We start from the raw sequence: 21,044 nt of genomic DNA on the forward strand, positions 1-21,044 counted from the left end.
GGAAGAAAGTGAAGCTCCGAGTTTTTCAACTCTGCCACTTCACCTTAATTAAATATTGCTGTAGTTCAGAAAATTTTAGCAATTACTTATCAGCCAAAGAAGAATAATTGCATCACTAAAGAAAGATAATTAAGTAATCAGCTTTTTTGTTTGTGGATTCTGGTCGCTAATCTCCCTTAAAAATAATTCGAAATGGTAGGTTAGGACAAAAATTGTGGTTACCAGTTATATATCGCCAAGTTTACCTAGTGAATCCGTGCTTTCAAACCCGATGTAAATGTATGCATTTCGTTAGATAAGCTAAGAATTGAATTATCTAAAGAAGATAACTTGGGGACCTTTTCATTATTTTAACATTCATTTCTACAAACTTTTTACCTGAGGAACTCGTTTATGCTGTTTTCATTGTCTCTGTTTTCTGATTTGTTGTATACTGTTTAAGTAGGTATGCTTTCTTTTTATTCTACAAGCCCACTATTATTACTTTTTGCGCATTAATTTAATTTTGGTATGCTAGATTAGATTTGCCATTTCCGAAACAAATAATTTCAACACCTCCGCAATTAAAAAACGTAAACCTAGCCAAAAAAGCGAAAATATAAAATGACAAATTAAAACTAATTAAAGGCTAAACGGAATATTAGAAACTCGCTAAAAATAGATTGTCGAAAATTACCTAAATTAATGGAAATAAATCAAAATTGATCAACATATAACGGACGTCTATTTGATTTTATATTTTTAGAGTATATAGATCGAAAATGTATTCGTTGAAAGTCTCAACTTTAGCAAGCATGTACAAAAAATATTTAGAACTCTGAGTGGAAGCAAGAAGTGAGTTAGCTCTTTAATCATTAAAGTAATTATCATTATAATATATGTTTCTCTGATATTTTATCGGCAGCTCATAGATACGCTCGCAGTTGCGTGTCCGCCTCCGTAAACAAAAATAGTTAAAAGATGTTCTAACTTTCAAAAATGATAATTAGGCTAACATAATCTGCATTTATAAGTCCTGCATCTAAACAGGCAGTGTTCTTTGTAGTTACGCCTGGCAAATAGGCCATGCGAGCGAGACTTACCAGCTCAACTAAAAGATGTAAAAAAAGTATCCTTGAAACTACGTGGAGATGAACGTGGTAGTACTGTACAATCATTTTGCGACCTTCTTAACGGAAAATGCTTTTTTTTTGTCAATGTAGCTTTCTTTTTGTTTAACCGGTTAACGACCTATGACATTCTGCATCAGCCGTTATTTAAATTTAAGACAGAGCACCTCCTTCATCGAAAAACTTATGAACATCCTTCCTTTCATGCAATTAGGGTGGACTGAGAAGAAGTTTTGGAACCGATTTTCTAAGGCGAGTATAATGCAATATACCGATTGTTAACTTATGGAAAATGCCTCCTGCATTTTTCCGATAGCATTAAAGACGTTCTCTTTGTTAGTTTCATTTACTAGAGCACCTTCCTTCAGCAATTCCTGAAGTTCTTTACCGTGAGATATTTTGGACAATAGAATGAATAGGCTCTATAGTCTTATTCATTAGGAAAGTGCACAGCGAACAGTGTCCCAATGGGCGCTCATAGAACTCAGTATCTGTCTCACTGCATGCGTAACAATTTGCCCCAGGGTTTCAAAACACGTAAAATGACGCCACAACACAAATTGAGAAAAATTTTAGAGCGATACCAAAATAGTTTTAGGTTGATAATTTATTTATATGCTTAATAGACTGTTTTTTTTTTAACATGAAACATTTTGGGCTAACTCCACAGCGAGTTTCCTGGAGCAGCGATGCAGCCAGCCTTCAATATCCGTTTAAAGTTGCCTTTCATTACTGGTTTCTATTGTGCCACAGGCAACGTGTTTTTACCATAAACAATGCTGGTTACAGCTCAAGGTAAAAAAAGAAATCGCGAGGTTAGTCGTTGTAGAGTTTGTTTTAGGCGAATCAGTATATTACAGTAGCTGTATATTTGATAGTGAGTTAGCACTGATGTTTTAGAGACGTTTACAGTTAAAAATAAGCCTCGTCTTTTTCCGCGACTTCCGATATGTGGATTTGTGTAGTTTTTCTCCCCCCTAGTATGGCCCGCAGCATCTTACCTCTTTGTAAATTACATATGGGTTTCTGGTATTCACTGTAATTCTTCTATCGAGTTTTGTTGTTTTGCAGTACGTGCTTCGCTTAGAGAGACTTTGTCGAAGCCATACTGGTAATCCGACTCTTTCAGTGGCCAACTTGTTGTCAGTCTTGAGGTTATCAATTGGTTAAAGCTCTACAAACGTTTTTGCATATATTACACTATTTCTTTCTGGCAAGCAAAATGTTCACGTCTTTTGTTTCTTCTGAAAATGAGACATGTTTCTTGGTATTTGTCATTAATGCGGTGTCCTGTTTAGGGCCATACTAATTACAAGACAGGGTGTGGATCCAACCGCATGATAAAGATTTGTCGAGCCTATATGCGAGGAGGACGGAGACACAAGGCAGGTGCATTCAGTCACACTGAGTAAGATACTAAAAGTATCAAATATGGCTTGAACAATTCAAGTGTTTTTTGCACGTTTTATCCTACTTGGGCAATGAGAATTTTTATGCAGCAGGTTTGATATCAGTAAATTTTTAAAACCAGGAAACCTCTCTGAATAATGCTTACAGCAAGAAATGCTCTTCGCAGTAAGAAAAGCAGCTCTTGCTTTATTATAGAAGCTATCGTCGGTGACATCAGATCAAAGGCCAACCTGAAGGAAACAACGAGGAATGCGCTCAGATACCAGCGCTGCATAGCGTCACCCAGGACCAAAATGGTATACAATGGCACAAATGCATCAAGTACAAACCAAATTGATTAACTAAAGACCATTCTACACTTCGTATATATAATAATCCGATAAGTTTCTAAGCAGACATACAGAGAGGGGCGTTGCAATCAGAAAATTGTCAAGGTACAACGCTCTAGAGCAATGCGCTTTTTGAAATCGTATCAGCTAGTGCTGGAGGCCATTGTGACAAAGTCCATTAGCTGAAGAACACGCTAGCTGACGTGTCATATTTATGCTCGAATTGGATATGGATAAGATAGTCTGGACTCAGCTCATGCATATTTGTCTCGCTTGTCTCGTTGTTAAGATAAAAAGATCAGCTCGGCTATGTTTAGTTAAACAACTAAAAGAAAACGTTCAATGTGTTATATCATCCCAGAATATTTGATTTTCAGATGTCCATGTTCTCTGACATCTTGTCTTCATAACAACACACAGGACGACGGTTCTATTTTTGGGCAACATAAAATTCTTCTATGATATAAAATCGTCTTCGTGCCGCACGTTATAAACAAGGAGGTCTCATGCAACGCTACTGTAGCTCCAGACTTGAAATGGGAACTATTCTTTAGTTTAAGCAAGAGCAACAAGGGAAACCGGGTGACACTCGTAAAAACCCTAAAGGCAATATTTGTGGCAAAATATTGGCACATGTTGATTCTACGCAGTTGTCTAATGTAACAGCTGTTGCTTGATGATACCAAAAGCAATACAGAGGTCGCATGGGCTTTTTTGTACCTCACCTAGTTTATTAATATTTTTCTTAGAGAACGTAAAGCTTCATAAAATTATTTTGTTACCCTGTAATAATGAATGTATAGCAATTCGACAACAAATTCACCCAGCCTTGAAGCCATGTCTTGCGTTCTTCCAATACCTAGTCAATGGTAATCGCGTTATAGGTCTTTGTTTCCATTTTATCTTACCTGATTTTAAGAGCCAAATGTTTGGTGTTGATCATTGCAAATGCAATTAACTGTGTTTAACGCTCATGTGTTTTAATGATGCACTATTAAGGCTGAAACCAATGCCATGTCCATTCGCACCTATACTGTATATACGTCCAGATATCTCATTGAATTAAGTAAATTTATCTGTAGGTACGCTCGTACATTTGGCACCAAGTCGCTACTACGTGAGGCCAACAAATCCACTATCACAGAGAGTGTGAAAGAGAGACGCCACTGAATTTTAGCAAATTAGCGCTAATAAACTCCGTCAAATTACGTTTGACCGTCAGACATATTCACACTTGCTCACAGTTTGTTCCTTTCGTTGATTTCGTTTGTGACCATATCAGGCATAGAATTATTCCTATCGTTGATCCGTTATTACTCTTATTGAACTGTATGGTTTTAATTTAATGTAACAGAAACACTATGGATGGCACACATTTAGTATAATGTCTTCCATTACCGTTCAATTCGGATGAAAATTATCTAGCAGTTTATACTTGTGCATCAGAATGAACGAGATGAGCACAAGAACGCCACTTGTGTCTTGAATCGAGTGCAGTATCTCCTAACTACGTGAAAACTTCTGCTTCAGTTAGATCACGAATAGCTGATGGGAATAGGCGAAAATACGAGCTACGTAAGGCCTAATTCCTAATCGAATATGCAGCACAGGATGGTCTCGAGGAAAACAATTGTTGAAACAGTAAGCTTAACTATCTTTTTAGGTATGTGCACTCAGAAGCAGGGATTTGACGCCTTATCTGTGTTTTACTCACCACACATTAAAAAAATGTTATAGTCTGAACCTTGACGGAGGTTTGAGAGCGTTAGACAACAATGGTGGCAGTTACGAAAGAGTGATTCCATTCGAACTTTTGCGGTTTCCAGGGAGCTAACGGAAGCCAGAGCACACCTTGATAGTCATTTCCAGGTATTGTTTCAAAGCACTGTATAGAAATGATCTTTTTGCCTGTGGCTGCAATCTACCGCGACACTGATCGTATTGAGATATCAGACCGCGACAAGGCATTGAGAACGGCCGGTGCTCGGGCAGTGCTGTTGAGCTGCGAGCCTAGCTTTCGCTGCCGAGTCCCCCAAAGTTAGCTCGCTGCCGGTCTTTTCTATGGTGATAAGAGCAGCCCAGACAGGAGCTTGCTCCCTGCTCAGCAAGCGTCTTCCCTCCCCTGCTCGCTGGCTTCCCTGACCGCCCCTTTAAAGAGCCCTCCCCCCTCTACAAAGTCTGTGGCAAGGATCTTGCGATGCCCCACCATACTCCCCATCCTCAATCTAAAGCAGTTGTTACTTGCCGAGAGCGCCTGACTACCGTGTTTTCCGACCCGTGCCTGTGTATTTTCCTTACCGCTGGCAACTGAGTCTCACAAGAGCTGCTCTAGCCTATGACCAGGGCAATCATCGAACACGGAGGAGGGGCGTGGGCGGAGCTACTACCCTTAACACTCTCTGCGGCGCTCTAAGCGAGAACAGCGCTAAATTCAGGAAGACCCTGCGAGAGATCTACCGCCTGATGCTAACTTCTGACCGGTTTAGCACAGGCAACTATTACCGCAGCAGTATTGTGTCAATATCGTTAATACGTCACCAGCGATGTATATAGAAAGGCAAACTGGGCATGACCATCGATATAAGACGAACTAAAAACACATTCGGAAACTTAAAATAATAGATCAAGTTATAAGTAATGACAAAGAAAAGAAACAAGATTTTTTACTCCGCGCACGTCGACGGCAGAGTACGGTGCTTCCTCCGGCGAACACGGCAGCTTCAACTCTGACGATACCACAAAACCATAGTTTAGCAAAAATTTTACTCAGAGCTCTTTTTATATTTAGTGAAAAAATTGACACCACCTCTACGATAAACCTTTTAAGAGTCATATATATGGCCTGCACCTGAATTTCCTGGACCAAAGAACCCTAGCCAACAAGAAATATTTAATATAGACAATTACATTCTTAACAATGGGGAGTCAACGTCTAAACCACTAAGTATATAATTTGGTCTAATTAAATTGATTCAAGAGTTACTTGCCCCTGTCGTCGGTTCTGGAGTGAAACTGGTCATCACTAATACCGGAGAGTGCCATTACCTATGGCACGTGAAGACACATTTTGAATATCCTACGGGTATTAAAAAGCTGAGTATTACACCAGTGTTTCATGCACTAAATGCATAAACCCAGGGGCTCTTTCCATCACGCTACTGTGGCAAGTAAAATTAAACAATTCAATGTTTAAAATTTTTAAAAACAATTGTAAAATAACGGTTAAAATGCTACCTTCGATTATATTTAATATCAAATGTATGTAATCATCTTTAAGAAGCAATCAACAGTAATCCACCAGGACGTCTTACTTACTTGATAACATTCAGTCAGGTTTGAAACCGTTATTTTTATTATTGCATCAAGCAAACCGTTGCCTGAGCGACTTAGTGACAGGTTTAAAAGCCGCCAAGTATTGAATTTTTATGCGTTTCTTCTGTACTTGAGTAAATTTGATTTCATTAAAAACGAAAATAGGCTGAGCTCGGTGTGGTCTCATTTCTATATTGAGTGGTCTGTGTGAAACAAAAGTTTAGCTAAGTTATTTCTCGAACTTTGCGCCACGAGAGAAATCATATATATATCACGTTGGAACAGCAGTAACTTCGGGTGTTTACCGTAGCAAAAAACAGCGTCTCATTAGAGTTATAATAACAGATTAAGTTATGTATTCGCTATCACACTTGACGACCTTCCCTCATATGCTAACCAATTAAACCATTCCTTCGCGCGGAGCGAGGTCTGGAGAATGTAATGTATGCAAAAGGACCCTTAAGCTTTTGCAGGGGGGATTTCGCAATATGTGCCATTTGTGGTCTAGTATTGTCATGAAAAGTATGACTTAGGTTTTTTTCTATTGAATAGCTTCGTTTACTTGATGTAAAGGGGCTATATACAGATCCTTATTGACAATCTTGTTCATATCAAATATTTCCGTGTACATAAGGCCCTTTCAGTCTCACCAAACGCAAATTATCGGTCCAGTCTAACTTTGTACCAAGTATATATGTGTGTTCCGAAGTTACTCTTCTTTTTTCTGGTTTCTATCGCGGACGTACCGCGTCTCATCATCGGTGACAATCTTTTGCAGAGACTTATGATTGTGCCAGGTTAAATGGGCCATATTTCTCTGTGATTTTGGCTTACTTCTTGAGATCTTGACAAAGCGGGCTAGACTGGTCTGGTTTGTTAGCGGGAAAAAAGGCCGATGCTATGGTTACTATGAACATTCAGCTATCGCTGGTTCAAATCTCAGGGTTGGGAAATAGTTAACATACCGCTTCATAAGTCTGTTGTGTAAACCTCAGAATAAGCCTAGCAGGATTCGGCCTGACTTGACATTGCAGCGGAAGTAGGTCCTTGATGCTATGAAGTTAAACAACCACTATAGATTAATAACAGCCCTCGAACGCAGGCTTTTTTCGCCTGGCTTTATCGGCTTCGTAACATGAAAACATTAACGACTTGTACGCTGCTGTTTTAATAAAAAAGGCTTTAGTACACTCACTATATACACTTTGGCTTCAAATAATCTCCTTAATTAAATTTTGGCACATTTAACCTTAATATTCCCTACTATTTAAACCGGCGTTTCCTAGGTTTTGAACGAATCAAAGGAGCCCTGCATTTCAACCGGTGATCTTTTCGATATCTGAACATGTCTCATTCTTTAAGACAGTTCATTTTACTTATCCTGAATGCATCTCCAACTTGGAAGGCGAAAACAGCTACTGGTCTAGCTCTGGAGACCAAAAAAATCTCCAAGAGACAACCCTTCAGATTTGACATCCTTGTTAACTACAAAAGTGTCAAATATACGTGCCAAACAGGCGAATTATACGTCGTTCGAGACATCGCGATATTTTGCGGGAAGCTAGAAGGGCTTCCCTTGGGGTCAGCTTGAGCTAGAGGAGGGATGTTGCTGAAATCAAAAATCCTAATTAAGGCATCTACATTAAAACAGTAAACAGTGCTCTCGAAGTTGAGCATACACGCAGAAACTGAATAGGCATCGCATGGCTATCGGGGCTACATGGCGAAAGTCAAGAAACTACTATCTCACGCTTTTTTGTGGGCGGTGGGTGGAGGAGAAATGTTGAAGATAACATCTTTATGAGATAGAAATAAAAACAGAAGGAAATAAACAACAAGCTTCAGCATGCAATAAAGCCGATTTGGACAAGCTTGCACAGGCATGCGACAAGCCAAAGAGCGTGCTCACTGGAGATTAAACAAGTTCTAATTATTGTCGGGTAGAGCGCTACGATGAACAAGGACAGCCTCGAGAACCCCTGACAGTAGAACCAGTTGGAAGCAAACAGGCGCAAAGGGCGGATGTAGGAACGGAAGATATCGGAGTGATCAACTAACCAATGTTGCGCGCAACAATTGTGTAAGCGGCAGAAATCAGGGTGCGACAGGCTTAAAGGGGAAATCTTTCGATCGGTTCGTCGTCTTCGTCGTTCACCAATAAGGCGACACTATACGTGGAACGGTCTTTTCATTCACGAAATACTGGCGGTTTGTAGAAGGTCATGACAGAATTAGCTCTGATAAAAGCAGTGCATGGTTTCCGGTTTTCATTTCAGATATCGCCCATCGTGGGCTGTAGTGAGCCGGCAGCCTTTATTGGGCTTCTGAAAATCTGTGTTTGAAGGTTTCAACAGAGTCAAAATCTTTTGGAGCTACCGTGTTGAACTTGGGTTGGCGTAGTACTCTAGGAATTATTTCTGTTGCCGACGACCAAGGAAGCTACTAGGATGAAAATTTTTAATGACGATACAATCGCCGGTGCCAGGATCGAAAAAGAAGCTGTCTAGGTATTTCCCAGGATGGCAAGTTATGATAAGTAGAAGACACATGGCAAGTAAGGTAGTCTGACGGCAGCTCTCCAGAATCTCTTGATGGTTAATGTTGAACAGCCTAAGCCCTCCAGAGTGAGCAACACTTGAAGCCTGCCTGCAGATGTTTCAGTAATCGTGTATGTGATAGCTTAAGTCTCCTAAATTTTTGTGTAAAATCATTGATAAAAGTAATTAAATAATTGGTTGAAGTAATCGCCAGAATGTTTTCCTAGTTTTAGGTACACGGGATCACCGGCGATATTTTCAACAATGTTACACACATAAAACATTCTGTACGATTGACATAATATAATAAAGTACATCTTATGAACCAATTTCATGTAAAATCGAATATGGTACCATCTGTGTGAACTGCACTAAAGATATCTAGTAGTGTGCGCCTTATAACGGGTGACCGCTTTGACTTGTAACCATTCACAAAACGTACCCTTTATTTCTAAATTATCCCATCCCTGCCACTATGTGCGTTGAGAATTAGCCCAACCCCGAAACGAGCGGCGTAAAAAGCGCAGTTGGCTAAGGTTTTTTTGGACCGCCATTTACGTAGATAAGCGGTCTGTCGTTGACCATAACCATTTGTTCACAAATGATCGTCAAAGGTTCCGTTCTAGCGTCTTAACCAACGATGTCTTGGCAGTACCAACGAAGCGTTTAACGAAATGCGCATGTTAAGGGACACGTGGGCAGTTGAAACCCCATTTGACCTTTTGTTGGGCTAGCAAGCTTCGAACGGCAGGGTCGTGGGCAGCTGCAAAGCGTCTACTTAGATAACCAGTGGTTTTGACGTATAATCGAACGTTATCGGAGATGATTGGGTTGCAATCCCGATATATGGCGAAAAAACAACACAATCCGAAATTATCTTGTAGCGTCGTTTTCGAGCGCACAGAGTAATATGTTATTTTATTAACCTTCCGTGCAGTGTGGAACGGTTCAGAGAAACCTAAATTTGCGGTTGCGAACGGTACTATAACAGTAGCCCGTTCCCGTTGTACGACCGTTGATAACTAAACGCTCTTACCCAGTACAGAAACGCCGCCAAAAATGCAAGGGGGTGATGCTACTCGTAAAGACCGTGTTGGTTCGGTGCTGATGCACAGTCAACAATACGGCCATTCGAGATTAGCCCGGAAGTGCTAGAGGGGAAAAGAAGTCACTGCGATTTTTTAAATGGGCCCAAAGCGCATTTTTATTGTTGTCGAATAAGTTACGCTGCGTATCTTCCGTTATTGTGCACGTTTTCTTTCGAATCACGTTTTAAACGCCTGATATGTGTCAAAGGTAAGGCCACGGTGACTGCCCAATATAGGGAAAAGATGAAAATCGGTTAATGTAAGGTCAAAGGCAATAAAATCTCTCATTCGAAGTGCAGAAGAGTAGCTTTGATGTCATGGAGCAGAATGCCCTAACCCTACTTGTCGGTCTTTTCTCTTGAACTCTTGAACTTGGTTGACTCAATCTGACTAGGCCAAATAAAAATTTCTGTCAATTTAGTTTATTGGAAGCCCTAGGAAGCGTATGAGGCCCTTGCAATTCCCAATGCATTTTTTTTGTGAAGATCTAGTTGGACCCCAGGTCTCGGCTTCTCTGTTGAAGCCTTTATCTTAGGATTATATTGACGTATAAACTACGTTTCTCACCGCCGGTGACAATGCTATGCAAGAATCGGTTATTATGGCTGCGTGATGTTTAACAACAGAGAAGCTATCGAGGTTCAACGCTAAGCCGTAAATCCTTGTTGGATTTGTTTAAGAATCTGTGAGGTATTCCAGGTTTTTGTATAAGGTCAATAGACTTGAATTGGTAAAGGATGGTCGTATGGCTGCAGCTAGTCTTTTCGACCGTTTTCGACCAATTTCCGTGCTGTTTTTCAGCCATATTTCTTGCGATGGTCGTTATCAGTCGGCCATGATAGCATAGTATGTAACGTATTTGCTTGCAGAACTTAGGAGCACGTTGTGGTCTAGATTCAGACCTAGGTATAGACAGTTTTCATATCGTGCTGGGAGACGGCCCTCTAATAGAATGCCCTACGGCGACTCCGAACGTAAAACTCGAAACATAGAGTTATCGTTTTTAAACTTGACGAACCATTCTTGAGGAATCGTTTCAGCAATTGCGTCCTTGTTTTACACGAGGCGAATATTTTGAGCTGTTTTGGCAGCGTTTTAGTTTCAATGAGATGCATAGTACAGAATATGTTGAAACCCCACTTTTCTCCAACCGGAACATCCGTCTTTGATGTCTTTTTAGTTGAAATTGAAACATAGTATCGTTACAGATTGCGGATGGATTAGGGAGCACGTTTCAGAACGGTATAGTAAAAGTACAGAAAAAGTGAAAAGCATATGTTTTTTCTAAAAGAGCGCGTAACCTGTTTTTTAACATAATACCTTATAATATAATAACATAACTGTATTGAAAGTTCTGCGTAACCCGAATATGAATGCCGTTATGAGCGACCTCGAAATGGGTTAAGCGATGTAGGTCTTGATGTGGTTAAACAGCGGTTATTTACCTTTCCGGCAACGAACTTTGACAGATACTACGCTTTCGTTGACATAACCGAAAGAATTTGGGTCGTACGACACTAGTCATACTTTCACTGATACGACGCGACGACACTTATCAACACACTTCAAAACCATGGTACCTTGACTGAATGGCACTTGCGTAAGGTCAGGCGATTTAGGCCAATGGGTAGCAGAAGTTGACAGAGGGCGCAATGGTTTGATGGAGTTCAGCGGCCACAACGAATGAGCTGTAATTCTCTCATGCGCGGCTGCGAAATAAGTTAACCTTTATTGGCAATGATATATATATATAACAATCCACGCCACCATTTCAAGTTGACTTCCAGGTCAGTAGCCGCAACGCCATGACTAGCCAGATCGGCAACGTTACTATTACCCTGCACATGATCGAAAGGCCGTAAACAGCGACTGATGGAGGGTCGGAAAATCGTAAAGCAATTAAGAGGGACAGTCGGTAGGTATTGAGACGAAACTATCAAGGCTTTTCTGTATCGTTCTGTGACAAGATGCGAACGTGCCTCGGCCGTTATGCTAGCTTAACAACCTGAATCGGTTAACATATCTCGGCAATCGGCCTAAGAGATGAAGCATGTCATGAACTGCAACTCTGCTACTTCTCCTAAATTTCATTGCCTCGGTTTTTCTTTTTTAAATTGATGGTCGGTCCCAATTCTGAGGCACCGGAATGTGGTCCGGCTAGGGCCTGCTGCACATGAAAGCGCCCCTTCCTGTAAAAAACTAAATCGTCTACATAAAAAACCTTTATCATATTCCTGGACGCACATGACTTGTACGAAAGATTTTTAAGCTAGGTTGATAAAAGGAGAGGGCTCAATTTATCAGCCTAGAAAATATCTATCGTCTGGAAGAACGCTGGCAGCTTCATGGGCCTATCATCTATTGTAACCCTTCTATGGGATTATTGCTGCTATTAGGTTAAGCATACTCATAGGAACTGCGGCGTTGATGACGATGTTTAACGCGAAATCTCTTGCAGCGGAGTCGAAGGCACCTTTAGAGCCTACAATCACTTCGCAGGTATATTGCCGAAGGCTATTTAAGATTTGTTTGACACCGGTAAGTAGGATTTTGCATGTCGTGTCGCTTAAATGCTTTTTTTTTAAATCTGGATAAATTTGGGTATCCCGTTCTCCAGAAACACAGTTTATTCCCCTCTGGCAGATCTAGGAGAAGTTTTTACCAGACGCTTTTTTCACTATCCCACGCCACGACGTCGATTGTCTTGGGCCGCTTTCGCCTTATAGCTAAAGAAAAGCGATGCATCTCGCTAACGAAGAGGAAGCTGTCCAAAATGAAGACATTTGTTGAATAAAGCCGTTCAGCTCGACGTCAGTTCCATGACGACCTTGATTCTTTCGAATCCTGTTGGGTCCCGCTGTCTCAGGGGCGCCTAAGTCATATCCAGGACTGAGAACTTTTGGCCCAGCCAATTGCGTTCGCACGCTTTCGGTTCGTCACACGTTGCGCCGAGGGAGTAAGACAATAGGAAGTTGGAAGAAGGGTTCGGTGCGACTTGTAAGTCGTTGACGAAGAAGGTCAGAGTGCACTTCTCGGTACTCGGTTGCACATACGTCGCCACAATTTATATTCTGGAACCAAATATAGCCATGATGCCATTTCTAGATAACGTGGGGAAGTCTATGATCGTAAAACTTCACGATTGGCGCGGCCGCGGTGTGTCCTCTTTTTTGTAGCGCAGTGGGCAGGGTAAAATTCCGGTAAGTCGAATCAGTCGGTTATCCAGGTCTCCATGAGCACCAAAATGTCGGCTGAATCTTAGGCTTTGCGTGCAAGCAGCCACGACGTACAGAGGTCCGCACAGCCCCACTGAATGTAGCTTAGGGTTTCCCACGTCATAGACCCCGATTTCTGCTCTGAGGGTGTGCTCGCAGCTGACTGCAAGATTCGGTGCTGCTAGTCCTATGCTTGATTTGCATTTTCAATGCGATCAAAATCTTATTCAAGAAATTTTCTGTCATGGACGATTGCATGAGCTGCGGCAAGTTCATATAGGTGCCGACATGTAGTTGAATCGATTTAAGTTTGGAGCGACGTAGGTCGTTCGGTGAGCTCTTTATGGAACACAAATGCTCAGCGCTGTTGTGAACCTGAACTTTCATATCTTGTCGCGGCGGGTCTTCCTGCGCGCCTCCCTTTAAGTCTTCTTGATTTTTACCCCTAAAATATTTAGTTAGTCTTATGATGTTATAAACGGTCTTTTTAGCTACAACACACTTATAGCTCTACCAACTGATATCAACAGCTCGATTGAGAGACGCACCACAGCAGGGGCGCATTCTCCTGCTCTGCCCTTCTAACAAGTATTTTATTAGCCGTTTTATGTCTATTTTCATAGCTGCATGTACGGCGACGGATCCTTCCTGGGGAGGAGAACTTCCGTAAGGTGGGTCTTAGGATCTTCGATCACATTAACACTGTCTTTATAGATCTTGGGTGGTTTCCTGCTGTTAGGACATGTCCATTCTTTTTACGTTTTTCAGGGGTATGATTGTCGAATGTATGGGGTTGCTTCCGAGCGTTTCCATTTCACTTTTTACAGTTTTAACATGGTGCAATTAGAAGGTGACGTCCACAATGATTTCGCTTTCCACTGATGTACTTCCCATACGTTTCATTAATCGTTCGGTTCATCAGGTTGCAACAAGTAAGCTATACAATCAACACAATCGTGTTCTGGTTGGCTTAGCCTACGAATCTGCCTTGTTAACTGCTCGGCATGCAGCGTGGAACATTGTTGCATTTATTACAAAATAGGTTGGAGATAAGAAACTCTCATTCTTTTATATATCGGACTTCTTTTTTCTCACTCAGGATTTGTGGTCGTTAAACGATTTTGCACAAAATTCATACCAACATTTGTACCCCGGTCAAACAACACTCGTTTGTTTTGGCGGCATGCTTGAATCAGCGAAGGATAGATATTCGGCAGCAGCTTTAACCGAAACCAGTGTTAACATCCTACCTGTATCAAACTTAACACATGTTGATGTTATATCTACGAGAAATTAAGCCGGAATGGCAACTAATTTTTGCGAAATAGCCGTTTAACTATCAACTAGTTACTCAGTTCGGCCCATGCACAGGGTTGTGATCGCCTCGGTCTCTACACTTAATGCATATGGAACGAGGCTCTTTATACTGCTTATATGGACATTCCCACTTATCGTTGCCGTACACTGCCACGTGCAATGTTATATGTCTTGGCAGAACATACGATGCCACTTCTTTTTGTTAAAATGGCCTATCGCAAGGAATCCGCTTCTACGTTGTGGTGGCTTACCCTTACCAGTATTCAACCTATAAGTAAGTTGGTTGACCATTACTCACGCCACCGTTTGTTTTTTGCGGCTATTGGGACATTTGTTAGTTTGTTGCCGCATGCTTGTATATCCTTGTGGATATATTGAATGCGCTCAAACAAATGAAATTTATGCCAAGCTTATGCATATATACATTGTATACATACAGACCTTGTGTAAGGTCAAGCGTTCCTAGCAATCTCACAAATAAAACCGATGAGGTTTCTCGGTCACCTGCTTGAATTTTCTTGAAGCTAAAAAACTCAGTTCTCGAATTGCTTTTTGTCATAATATAGGCCAGGTCACAGCACTAAAGAATACGTCAGGTGCGGTATCGGGTGCGAGGGCAAAGAATAAGTCATTTGTTGCTGGTGAACATTTGCTTGACCTGTCTTAACGCTCTTACCGCTTGTCGTTGGGTGCGAAGTAATTTTATTATTGTATAAGTTAAATACTGATTGACCACTGCCAGGTTTGTTTCCACATGAGTCCAATAGAAGAATAAAACGATCTGGCGGGATTTGGTTCAAGCATTCCAGTAGGCGAGCGACACGAATCTGCTCAGAAACTGGCGTAAGTAGAACCACATTTTTGGATTTTAGGAGATTTGGAAACCGATCGTATCGGTCTAACACTATGTGTTAGGCTAGGCAAAAGGGCAAATCAGATCCATTCTCTACATCTAGCTCTCTCTAAATATTCAGAATATACGGCAAACATTAATGCTCCACACGACACAAGATTCTAGCTAATTTCTGCGAGCTTTTTTGAAAAGAGGCCTTAATTTGTACGTGATTCGTGAATGCTAGTGTGAAATCGAGAGCCAAGCGGAAATAGGACGCTTGCAGAAAAAATCCAGAATGCGCTTTCGAGAAAAGTGCTAATGCATTAAAAAAATTGTTAAGATTACACTTTTCTTAGATCGTTTTGAAGTTGTTCAGAAAATGACATGTGGAAACACAACCGCATACGGTCCAAAAGGTTGTTTGAACCCAGCATGGGATTTAGTATAGATGTTTTAACAATAAAATTATTCACAAACGATCTTTTCCGTCGAGGCTACTGCTTATAATGAAATTAAGTACGTACTAGACTCTCTGTTAGCTCTAAAAGAGCGACGGCTTTGTGGACGCGGTAACGAACGCGTCCGCTTATCTACAAACGGAACTCGAGTAAAGTACGAGCGCTGGCGGAAGTACCAACGGAATTTCGATTGTGCAGCTCGAGCCTGAGCAGGACAAGTACTGCAACGAGCTTGAAGGTCAACTGGAGATCAACTGAATACTCATAGCTTCTATTCTGTTGAATTTTTTAATTGTGTTATACTATTGCCACAGAAATGAAAGTAGATTCTATTATCAGAGAAAAATAAATAAGCCTTTGCTGTATATAACCTCCCTAGTAGCAAAAACAATTGTTTAGAAGTTCTTCCATCATACGGGATCGGAGATTGTTAACGAATAAGTCATACGTCAATCTAAATAATCTAATAATCATTTTCATTACAACAGACTTATATAAAATAGTTGCTGAAGAATAATGGATTAGGCACTGTAAGAGTACTGTAACGGGTTAACGGACAGTGTATTTTAGTTAATATTGTGCAAATTATCAACGGATTAAATTATTTTGCTCAACAGTAAATTAGGCGCGGGGCGAAAACCAGAAGTCCGTATAGGGAAAGCTAGAAAGTTTGCGCGCGGTTGGCCGTCTTCAATGGAAGTATCTTATATGTATTTAACTTGAAACAACTTCAAAAATCCCTCTTAAGTGACACAATAATAATAATTGTTTTCTTGATAAATGAAGTGCGTTTTAACTTATATGTTTCGAGGCAATTTTCGCCGTACAGCCCATTTGACGGGGCTGAAAAGAACTGACTTGTGTATAACTTGTACGTTTCAATAGCTAGTGCCCGTAGTGTACAACCATTGGGAATAAGATAGTAGTCGTCTGATTTATTTTTAACCAAAATAGCCGGCTTGTATAAAGTAAATCCCCAGTTTTCTCCGGCACCTGTCTATTATGTGCATAACATGGCATACTTCTCTAAGGTAGATAGCCCATCATTCTGGTCTCAGTTGGTGGAGAGAAAGTATTTATGTTATTTGGGGAAAAGGCGCCCTCCTCTGCTCCTGATAGAAACGTATGGAGTGCTCTTGCGACCTTCCCATGAAGGAAGTCCAACTGGTGGATTTAACTGCGACGCAATATGTTTTCAGAAGGTTCAGCAAGATGTATGAAGTAAGGGAGAGTACTAAACCCCCTCTGTCAAGACGCTATTTGCACCGGGTGAATGGCACAGTGAACATCAATTACAGCGAAAGAGAGAGTTCAACAGAAGATATGCTGGAAGGAAAAGGCTGGGGAAAAAGCGCATGCAGAAACAGCCAACGACGCTGCATCCATCATAGACTGTTTAAAAGCTGTAGTTCTTAACGCTGTACCGAAATATGATGGCTCTTGATGCTGCAGATTTGGTAACTTTGCATTATCGGCTACGGTCTGTCCCAGAATGGACAACGTCGGCCACCGCTGTCTTACGGGATATTCACAAACTATCGATTCTTAGAAATTATTGGCCAGCGGTTTTGAGACATTAAAAAATTTGTTAAGTTCTACAAGCTCCCACTGAAGGAACTTGGTTATTCTGCGTCGGCCGAGAACGGTCAATCAGTCGCGAAGCAACTACGTGGCTGGAACAGAGCACTCATTAAGTTGGCGCTGCCAGTGATAATCGGACTATATCATACAATACGGCAGTTCCTCTTATCTTCTTAATGTCATTTCATCGTCGTTATGGTATTACCAACGTCTATCCAAAACACACTGCCATCATAGCGATACTCACACTATGGGCTTATACATTTAACGTTGACAGTCGATGCGGGCGTGTCAGGCAGTACCTGGCCAAGAACCTATAACCGTAAAGATCCCACATTGAGCATCAAAGCTATAGTTGAGTTTCTGTTAGAAACTAAACTACAGTTTTCATAATTGTACCATCAACGCAGCTTGTTGTAAAGCTTGTCATTTTATCATTTCTTTCTAAGTCAGCCTACCATTCTCGAAAACTGACATTCGCTGATCGCTCTTTTTATCTGATCACACAATACTGTTCGTTGCAACTGAGTATTAACGATCATTTCTACTTTCTTCACCGACAACCCTTGGGATCGCCGTTACTAAATATTGCCGCAAACGTTAGTTTGCGTTCGTATTTACAACGTCAAGTGAAAAAAGCAATCGTCAGAATTTACGCATTCGATTATCCAAGCGGTCGCTGGTTTTCTTATGTTTCACCCACATCGGTATCCTCCGGCAAAATACAAAAACACCGTACATCAGCGTGATAGCCTACCCGCGTCCAACAGTAACGTAGATTTTTACAACTACCAGCAGTGGTTTGTCTTGAAGCGGATAACGCTGGCCACTGCTGCTCTAAGGGTTAGGCCATGCGTAACGATTTTGTCATTGTTGACGCTAGCTATTACAGCAGCTGACTATTTCCGAAACACTAAGCTAAGCATTGTACACATAGGATTTCGTGGAGTACATGTTACGGTCTGCATGCTAACCAGAAATATGTTTTTATTTGATTAATATGGCCAACGGGCACAAATATCAAATATAACGGGCACAAATAGTTCTGCGTAGAAGACGTGTCTAAGTTTGGACACCCGGGAAAGAGATTTTTGCAAAGACCGTCTTCACAAAAAAATAAGAAACAACTACGGCCAGAGCCTGAGACATTAAATCATTAATGGCATCGCGAAAGAATAAAAGTTGTCTGTTATAAGAGAAACATACTGTCAAAACTTGGAGAGATGTATATGAGGGCCGCACGGCTATTGTAGGCTCCAAGGGGACTTCAGAGTCGAAAATTACAAGTCAAGGGCCGGTCAACAAAATTGGGGATTGCAACAAAACGCTACTAATGGGTCGTCGCTATAACACAGCATTTCTATTATATACTTTATTGTATTATATTATGGTAGTATAGTACTGGTACAGCCGCTTGCTTGTGACGGAAAATTTACGGCAGCTCTTTCACTTTGAGCTTCTTAAGACTACTCCCCGCGAGGATATGTGTGCCTTTCTGGGTGTAACACGCCCCACTGAACCATGAACACTTAGACTGCTTCGCGAATTTGCTTTACGTTTGCTTCGCCCACCTGTTAGATCTGTTTTTCTTAACGGTTCCATCTGGTGGCGATGGATCAATTGCCGTATTCAAAAACGTACGGTTTAAAATAACTAGTTTGCAATTTTCGTCTCTTGTACTTAGCGCTTGAGTGATTATTAATAGTATTCGTTAATAAACTCGACTTCTGGATTCTAGGATATAAACACTGCAGTGAGAACCTATAATAGCTATTTTTTCAAATTAACACTTGTGGCTTGATGTTACCTTTTAGCCCGTAAGCGGACAAACAGCGATTCCATAGAGCATACATTATTTATTATGGCTTATTGGCCACGCTGCGTAATAACTGAATCAAGATCATTTTATACGGAATTTTTCCCAGTTTTAGATGCAAAAGTGGAATTGTGCTCAAAATGTAACGATGCTGATATTTCGTAAATTACTTCGTAAATTACGCACTCGTTCAACTAGAATAAATGTATCACTTTTGAAAGGATAGCTGGATTAAAAGCCTATGAAGGCGAAGCCTAGGAGTATTTTCGGTGACGAGATATTCAACGATTGGTTTCTGATTTAGGTCACAGGCATGGAGTGTTCTCGTTTAGGATAACAAGAACGTTGTGTTCAACAGCTCAACAGCATCGCGCTGGGTTGCAAATCTAATTAGAAGGTTCCTCATGACCAAGTATGATTCCTTAAGTATCAACGTCGCGCCAATACCGAGAGAGCGCTAGCGGCCTATAAAATTCACCACGGACATGATGACACTATTAGCCTGCCATCCACTGAGCCGTAGTCAATGATTTGGCAAGCACGTGCCTCTCTCTGCACTCGACGGCACTGAATTATCTATTTACAGGCGAATTGAGCCGATGTCAAAGCACCCAATATGATTCCACGAGTTTTTTATTGTCGGCGCAGCATCAACAAGTTTACCTCGAACTTCTTCGATGTAATAAACCCTTTTGGTACGTAAACGTTTGTTCAACGAAGATTCACATATCGTCTCTGCTCATCGCAACTATGGCGGTCAATGCCGTGAGACTTTTTCCTGCCACGCCAGAGAATACCATACTGACAAGCAGCTTTGTTCTTAGTTGCTCGCAGTAGCAAGATTCACATATTAGGACCGTTTGAATGTTCTGAGAGCAATCTATCTAATAGCTCACGGATTTGACACAATAGGGTTAACTCGCAAAAATGAAGATAATATCATATTTGCTCTGTCGTTTTTATATCAGCGGACCAATGTCCATAATTTACAATCAAAACGTTGTGTTCTACTATTACCTGATTTGTCGTAATGGTTAAGAATGATTGCTCCAATAAAGGACGCGTGCTCAATCTGCTACGGTACAGATCTGTTTTTTGTTCTCACTTAGCCACCTTGCACCTTAGAAGTTAAATTTAAAATTCATTAAATTTTTTTTCAAATTTTCATGCTTTTCTAGAGGTGACCCGCCAATGCGACAAATATGACCCGAGCGCTGCAAAACAGTGTCAAGAATCCCAAAAAGACAAATAACGATTCCTTAAAAATATGCATTAGCAAATATGAATTTTTTTGATTTGTAAAAAAAATCGTCTGTATTCCAAAACTAGTCTTACACTATTATGTTATACATTAATATGACCTATAGTATAGTATAGTAACATATAACATTATACAATAGTTCGTGCTTTTTATTTAAACCTAAAGACTACAGAGCTTATTGAGGCCCACCTGGCGATTTAGTGTATTAAAAATTCAAGATGCCAAGGATCTAAAGTACAAATAATCATAAAAATATTCGAATAACTTTGGCCTGTACCAAATGGACATATCTGCGTTAAACAAGATCCGCTATCAGGGATGTCATATATTACCGATTCAATCGATGGTTCTCACGCACACTACACCAATGTAATGATGCATTCGAATCAGTATGCGTCATATGACTGTACTAAATGACTACCAATCATCAAAGAAAGGCAGATGAGACTGGACACGCCATATACAAGATAGCTCACGCAAATTATCAAAAACAGAAGGCATCGTGGCCTGGGTGGGTAGGATAGATAGCTTTTGGGTGCGTTGCTATAGCAACCTTAAACAGTACCACGATTACTACCGGTTTGAATGTGAGTGTTGGTAGAAGGCAAAGATTTTATATTGAAAAATAACAAATTGAAAGACTGAGGAGTTCATGTCTACCGAAAGAAGTCTTGTAGGAATTATCAGATAGGATAACTAAGGTTACCCTTCACTTTCACAATAACTTCACTTTAAAACTGATGGTTTTTCAAGCACAGTTATGTCGCATCACATAG

The 21,044-nt window shown here is 40.8% G+C and overlaps 1 protein-coding gene across 1 annotated transcript in view; it reads right to left on the bottom strand.

The window, feature by feature from the left end:
- The window catches only part of LOC111262293 (uncharacterized), a 107,906-nt gene extending 103,628 nt beyond the window's left edge, over positions 1-4,278 (bottom strand). Inside the window, exon 1 of the mRNA XM_022836440.2 lies at positions 3,757-4,278. The gene's annotated coding sequence lies outside the window, so the exon portion shown is untranslated. The remainder of the gene's footprint in view (positions 1-3,756) is intronic.
- Positions 4,279-21,044: the final 16,766 nt, after the last annotated feature.

Source organism: Varroa jacobsoni, unplaced genomic scaffold (genome assembly GCF_002532875.2).
Source record: "Varroa jacobsoni isolate VJ856 unplaced genomic scaffold, vjacob_1.0 scaffold_643, whole genome shotgun sequence".
Classification (NCBI taxonomy): Eukaryota; Metazoa; Arthropoda; class Arachnida; order Mesostigmata; family Varroidae; genus Varroa; species Varroa jacobsoni.